Source organism: Pinus tabuliformis, chromosome 9, assembly GCF_031772625.1.
Source record: "Pinus tabuliformis cultivar Carrire ecotype Pingquan chromosome 9, CPIR1, whole genome shotgun sequence".
In the NCBI taxonomy this organism is placed as follows: domain Eukaryota; kingdom Viridiplantae; phylum Streptophyta; class Pinopsida; order Pinales; family Pinaceae; genus Pinus; species Pinus tabuliformis.
Window position 1 is genome coordinate 562,670,578 of NC_142307.1, and position 7,596 is coordinate 562,678,173.

Sequence of the window (7,596 nt, forward strand, 5' to 3'; positions counted from 1 at the left end):
CAGTCTCCACTCCTCATACATCTTGATGATCTATCTCTTTCTCAAGTCTAAGTCCAACATTTTCTTCTTAGAAATATTTGAGAAATATACTAGATCATTGTGTCATTTAATGACTTCATAGCACATTATATAACCATCAATTCATATATAATTCTACTAGAATTGGATGTGTCCTAATAATCTTTAGAACTTCAGAATATATTTTCCTTTTTTAGTCTTTAGCACTACATGAGTGTACAATATTATGAAATTGTCACAAGAATCTTTTTACTTTTTTCCCATTTTTGGACATAGGTTTTTAATGAGGTATGTTTTGAACTGATGGCATCCATAGTGCTTCAAATCGACATATTCAAGGGTATTTTCCAACATGTTCGAACCAAATCATTGAATTCTTTAAGCTTCTACCATGAGTTGTTGAACTTAAATGGATGTGCCTCACAATCAGAAACACCCTCCCATGACAACATAATTAATCCATGGTCTAATATATTTGAGAAAATTATCTAAGACATCAATCCCTTCAATGGTCCAGCCAACTCTGCATGGATGAGAATCTTTCCATCTCTTAGAAATCCCATCAAACCCCGATTGTCCATTATGCCACGTAGGGCCTTTCGGATATGGAACAATGTCCTTCAACAAAATATGATTGAAGAGTCCTTTGAAAAATGATAACATAAAACCCAAATTTACTCTATCCCCATAGATCTCAGTAGTCATGTTAAAGTCTCCCACTAATGTAAGAGAACTCAATTCCAACAAACGACATTGTACATTCTCTCCCAAAATGACCTCTGACCTAAATATGGGGCATAAATGTTGGTAATACGAAGATTATTGGAAGTCCCCCTTGCAAAACAAGTCAAAATAATCCTTAAAAATGAATGAAAATCCCTCACATTCATTTCTTGGGATCCCACATGGTTCTCAACCTCCACAAAAGACCAGAAGCATTGGTCGCACATACCAACCACTTGGGACAAATATTAAGCATAATTTACCAAGCCTTTTCCGATGAAATCATAGTCTCCTAAAGGAGAACAACTGATGGTCTCTGCATCAATATAAGACTATGAAGGGAGTCATATTTTTGGGCCTCTCCCAACTCCCTTATATTGAGGGCCAAAATTTTCATGAAGGCTTACGGGAAATGGTTGAAATCCCTTTAAGGACCTGTGACCCTGAGAAATTTGTGATCATGATTTCTCTATAAATATAATTGGGATCAATGTGTGGAAAGGCTCTAGCTTCTACCTCCATAAAACAAAATTCTAAATCTTGTGAGATTTGAGAGAAAGTAGATACCTTTTTTAATTTGGTGCCATTCTTCTTTCTAGTAGTCAAATTTAGTCTCAAATTGGGACTAAAAAAGTCTTCCTTTTCCTCAAAGAAATATTTCTTCTTAATAGACACTGGTTCCAAACCAGCCAACTCCAAATGGGAAAGTTCTTCCATTTCAGTTTATGCAGACACGGGGGAGGATTTAGTCCCTTGGAAGGACCCAAATCTGAGAGGACATAACCAAGGGTTCCATAAGTCTATGAGTCTAACATCCCCAACCCGCATCTCTTATGTAGTGGATGTAACAAGGTTATAGATTACATACACCCCTAAATATTCATGATATATACTACCAAGAGGTATTGAAACATAACTCCCAAAACTATCGACACATATCACAAGGTTCACATAAGACAATACATTGTCTACCTTATGTATATTGTGTACATTTACATTGATATCCTTTTGAGAAATAGAAATATGTGAAATAGGAACATCATTAAGTTTTGAAGGAGAAATTTTAGAGTTACTTAGACCATTAATTCCACAATGATCCAACTATTCATGTAAATTTGGATCTAATTGAGATGACGACGAGGTCCACAAATATCCCTGTCATGAATGTGGATGCCTATTATCTGCAACCCTCACAGACATGACATGATCAAGTTCCAAATCATATGACACCTGAGGCATCCAAAAGGAAGCCCCCAATAATAAATATTCTTCTTGAAGGAGAAAGGGACTCAAATAAGGTCCATCTTAGTAGCCAAACCACCATTAAAATAAATCTCTGCCAACACCCAAGCCATTCTTTTATTCATCTAATTGAAACTCCCTTCCTCCCAAAAGCTAAAAGGAAGCCCCTAATAATTAATACTCTTCCTGAAGGAGAAAGGGACTCAAATAAGGTCCATCTTGGTAGCCAAACCACCATTAAGATCAATCTCCACCAACACCCAGGCCATTATTTTATTCATATAACTAAAACTCCATTCCTCCCAAAAGAAAAATTTATCGATGGAACTGGAAATGGCCTTAGCCATCGGTTGGGTCCAAAGTTCCAAAGGAAATCTTAGTAATTTAACCCAGAAAATTTTGCAATAACTGACTTCCTTCAATAGGTTAAAACCCACATGCCATCATTGGAGGGCTAAGAAACTCTGACCCTTAACCCAGGGAGTGACCGAGATCGTATTTGCATCCTCAGTGCTAAGGAAGTGGAAACAAATCCATTCATTGAACAATAGGTTGATTTTCGACCTATATTTCAATAATGACAACTAGTTTATATCAATTGAATTCTTTATTTTCTCCTCGTACATCTTTGCACATTCCCAACACCCAACAAGTGCCCTTATTTCTAGCTTCATAAATGTCCACACCGGTCAAATAAATGTCCACACCCAGGGTTAGAGACTGAATATTATCACTAGCCCTAATATTTGTTTTTTATCCCATATCTAAAAACTTGTTTTTTTATGACTGGATGCACATGCAACCTCATAGGCCTTTCCCCAAAAATGCCACCCTCTCAAACATCAACATCTAGGAAAGACTTTGCATATTGGCACCGAGATGTACCCTTTGCGAACTCCTCTGCCTCAATGGTAATCTCTATCAATTCCTCTATCCCAGGTGATAATGCACAATGCATGTCCATCCCTAGTGTCATGTCACGATAAATGTCAAGCCCACCTAAACCCTAGAAAATTGACACCAATGCACCCTGAAAAGGTAGGAAAATGATGTCAAACGAAGGTGAAATCAAACGATTTGGCCAAGAGAAAGACCCTTGAGCCTCGGGAAACAATCATATATGACGTGGCCACCTAAACATATTAACCATCACCCACTAGGAATACCACAAAGATGTCAAAACCAGGGTCTCGGGATGCAGAATAAATACCTCAACAATTACATAGTGGCCCGAAGCACTGATTTCCAGATTAACACAATGTAAGGATAGTTATTCCACCTTGAAACATACTCCATGCTGACCTATAGAATACTACACTGCCCCTAGATCTAAATACACACAACAATAGCCTTGGGAATCATAATCATAATATATGACAATAGATGAAATTAATGTAGATACATAATACCTGAAACCCATCACCCAAGAGCGAACAATACATAAACGAAGGATGCAAACGACAACCACTAAAGAGATGTCCTGGAATAAAGAAGTGAGTGATTAGTAGCCACTTGTCCCCTATCTTAAATGTTATAACCACAAGAAGTACCACACCCAATCCATCACAACCTCCAAAAAATATATGTTGAGCATAAAAATATCAACAATTGTACCATCATCAATACCTCAATTTAACCTTCAAATCCCATAATACACATTGAATACGATCATCTAAAATGGACACCCTCCATAATGATAAGACCAATGAAAAATTAATGCACACATCGGTGCCACCAACCCACACAGAGGAGTAGGTAGATTCAAAATACTCAACTTCTTTCTATAGTCCTTAAACCAACCAAGTAGAAAAATAAGGTTAGATCCAAAACTTGTACATGGCAGATCTTTGTGACATAGTTAAAACCATCTGAGGAAAATCCAAATACTATTCATATGGACTCGCATAACCTTCTATCTAGCATACATATGAATGTAACAAGATATGAACATAAGCCCAAAATAATCTAAAGATGAATGTGGAGAACCTATAGAAATCCTAAAAGAACTTTGAGCCCCAGAAACCAATCTCAAAAAATCACTATGAAAAAACCTTCTGTCCACCATATATAGGGAAGATACTAGCATGAGCAATGACGTAATGTAGAGTGATGAACTCGATCAAACAAAAAATCATGTGTGGGTGACCAATAATCAATTAACACATCAATTTGCGAAAGATATGAAATTAACACAACTTGAACATTGATCATCTGATCGTCAAGAGACCTAACCCCATGGCCGAAAATTATGGAGACTCAACATGACTCCATATGGAAAATCTAAATGATACCAGTAAGGTTAGATATAGAGACGAAAGTGGAAACTTACCAACCATCCCCGAAAGCATCAAGACAAGCATGTTATGGGATCCAACCAACTAACAATCCCTCTAACACATTAAAGACCCACATGTTATACCACTCCTCCCATGTTGACAAAGCTCCTCCCCAAACAATGCACTAAAAAGTGCAGAGACCAAATGTTGAAAAAGCACTGAAATCTTCAATTCGATACACATGCTATTAAAAAAAAAATGTTTGGATGTACCTAATGATTCAAACATCAAGACTCCTAGAAGGAACTAGCCACTCCATTGCACTCTAATGTAGATGGATATCGAAAACTAATCACCAGGACCAACGTCACCTATAGCCGAAACTCATAGAATCATTTCAAGGATGTGCGAACATTACATGATAAGGTACAAGCCTGCATTAAATTATTTTAAATATGTGATACAAAGGTTTTAGAAATTTGGACCATTTCTTGATTTGTGTATGTCATCCTTGCATAGGGACCATGTTAATTTTCTCCGCATTGTTCCAATTTTATCGGATGTCTCCAAAGAGAGTTCAATATCCTTATAGAATTTTTTGTTGGAAATTTGAGTTTATATGTAACTTCTTTTTTGAGGAAAGAGATTGTACGATTGCTTTCAGAAAGCTTTTCGAATATGACTGAATGTCATGCATGGTGTTATCATTGTTGATCCCATCCATTGTGAGTATCGGTGAAAAAATTTCTCCTAAAACCAACTTTGATATTAAAAGGGGTTGTAGATAGAGAGGGTTTATTAAAAGGGAGGGTTTATAAAGGTTTATAAAGAATTTATTAAAAAAATTGGTTATAGTTGTTTAAAAATCATATAATAAATTTTAGAAGAAGAGGATATTTTGGGTTTTTTTTGGAGATTAAAGAGAAAAAAAAGATTTTAATAATGACTTCAATGAGCTTTTAGCTGCAACTTCCACCATTCATAGGGAATAATTATGATATGTGGGTTAATAAAATGGGGACTATCTTACAGGCTCCAGACTTCTGGGATTACATCAAGACTTGATACGCTGAACATGTAGATCATGAAGTTGAACAAGCTTTCATAAATGCACACAATGACCAATTGAGGTTAAATAGAAAGAAGAAAGCACATGCGTTGCAACTATCCAAAAAACAATGGATGAAGTTATATTTCATAAAATCATGACCAAGAATGCAACAAAGACAACATGAGAGATATTGGTAATAAGCTATCAAGGTATGGCCAAAGTAAATATTGTTAAGTTGTAGAATACTAGGAGAGAATTTGAAATTATGCAAATGAAACAAACAAAGAATACTGATTCGTACATGAATCAAGTTTTGACCATTGTAAACTAGTTAAAAAGATATGGTAATGAGATTAAAGATCAAACAATAGTTGAAAAGGTCCTCGAATCTTTATCTACTAAATTTGATGTTGTAGTAGCAGCTACAGAAGAAGCCAATGATTTGATGATGTTATTAGTTGATGAATTGATGGGATCAATTCTATCCCATGAGACAAGGATAAACAAAATTATGGATTTCTTCATAGAATTTTTTTTTTTAAATCCAAGTTTCTATCTCAAGAGATAGAGGTTGAGGTAGAGGTAGATCGAGAGGGAGAGGATTCATCCATAGAGTTTCTTTATACTTCATGGGGGATTTTTTAATTGGCATAAATTCCATGGTGTGGGGGCTAACTAAATAACATTAGGTATTCGAGAGGCAAATAAAAGAAGGAATAAGAAAGTGGAAGCAACATCGAAAGCTTCAACAATAATCAACGAGTAGATCAATCAAAGGTGAGATGTTATTATTGCAATAATTTGGTCACTATGCATGTGATTGTAGAAAGACAATAGTTGATCAAGTAAAGTAGAGAGAGATTGTAACTATCAAAAAATAGTGACTCCATGTTCTTAGCTTATAATACAATGCATGAACCATCTAATAATGTTTGGTTACTTAACAGTGGTTGCAGTAATCCCATGATTTGCAACAAGAATCTAGTTGTAAATCTAGATGAATCTATGAAGGCAACGGAAAAATTGGGGATTGACAAGACTGTGGATGTACATGGAAAAGGAGTGGTCAACATATTGACCAAGCTGAGGAAGTTGAAGAAAATTTTAGAGGTATACTATCTTCCAGGTCTAAAACATAATATGATAAGTGTTGGTCAATTAATTTAGAAAGGATACAAAGTTATTTTTGAAGGAAAATATTGTCTCATATATGACAAGACTCCAAGAAAGTAGTTGATAGAAAAGGTGCAAATGATGATGAAAAAATTCTTCCGATCATGAATTATAAAAATCAGGTAAGTTCTTTTAAGGTTGCATGTGTTGATGATTATTGGTTATTGAACTTTCGGTTTGAAAATTTTCATTTTTCTGGTTTGAGATTATTGTAATAGAACAAATGGTTAGAGGATTACATCCCATCCAAGAACCCTATAGTACCTATGAGTGTTGTATGTTGGGAAAGAAACACAACGAAAGTTTTCTAAAAGGAGTTGCATATAGAGAAAATAAGCCACTAGAGCTAGTTCATATAGACTTATGTTGACCCATGTGGACATAGTCGATTGGTGGAAGATATTACTTCCTCAAATTTATTTATGATTTCAACAGAAAGACATGGACTTATTTTTTGAAGCAGAAGTCTGAGACATTTGAAAAATTCAAAGAATTCAAAGCCCTATAATAGTATGATAATGATTGTTAGATCAAAGTATTAAGATCATATTATTATGTAGATTATGATTCGAAGGCATTTCATAGTTACTGCAAACAACATGGAATCATAAGATAATTTACAACCAGATATACACCATATTAGAATGGAGTGGAAGATAGAAAGAAAAAAAATCATTATGAACATGACACATAACATATTGAAAGGAAGAAAAATTTCAAATGAGTCATGGGAAGAATCAGTTGCATGCATGGTTTATGTGATAAACAAATCTCCTATAAAAAGTGTGATGAATAAAGTTCCTCAAAAAGCATGGTCGGGTATGCCTTGTAGTCTATTTCATTTTAGAGTGTTTGGATGTATAACATATGTGCATGTACCTAAAGAGATAAGAGAAAAGTTAGATGATAAAAGTGAAAAGTGTATATTTACTGGGTACAATGAGCATTCAAAAGCATATAAATTATATAACCCTGTCACCAAAAAGACTATAATAAGCAAGAATGTGGTGTTCAAAGAACAAGAGTCATGGAATGGTAGTGTAGACAAAATTGTTGATGCAAAAGTACCGCTCATAAAAGAAGAAGATGTAGCAGAAAATGAGTAGCAACGAT

At 35.1% G+C, this 7,596-nt stretch overlaps 1 non-coding gene across 1 annotated transcript; it reads right to left on the minus strand.

The window, feature by feature from the left end:
- Positions 1 to 4,732: 4,732 nt before the first annotated feature.
- LOC149149759 (U6 spliceosomal RNA) lies at positions 4,733 to 4,835 on the minus strand. The gene has a single exon (XR_016263848.1). It is a non-coding gene; the product is annotated as a U6 spliceosomal RNA (small nuclear RNA).
- Positions 4,836 to 7,596: the final 2,761 nt, after the last annotated feature.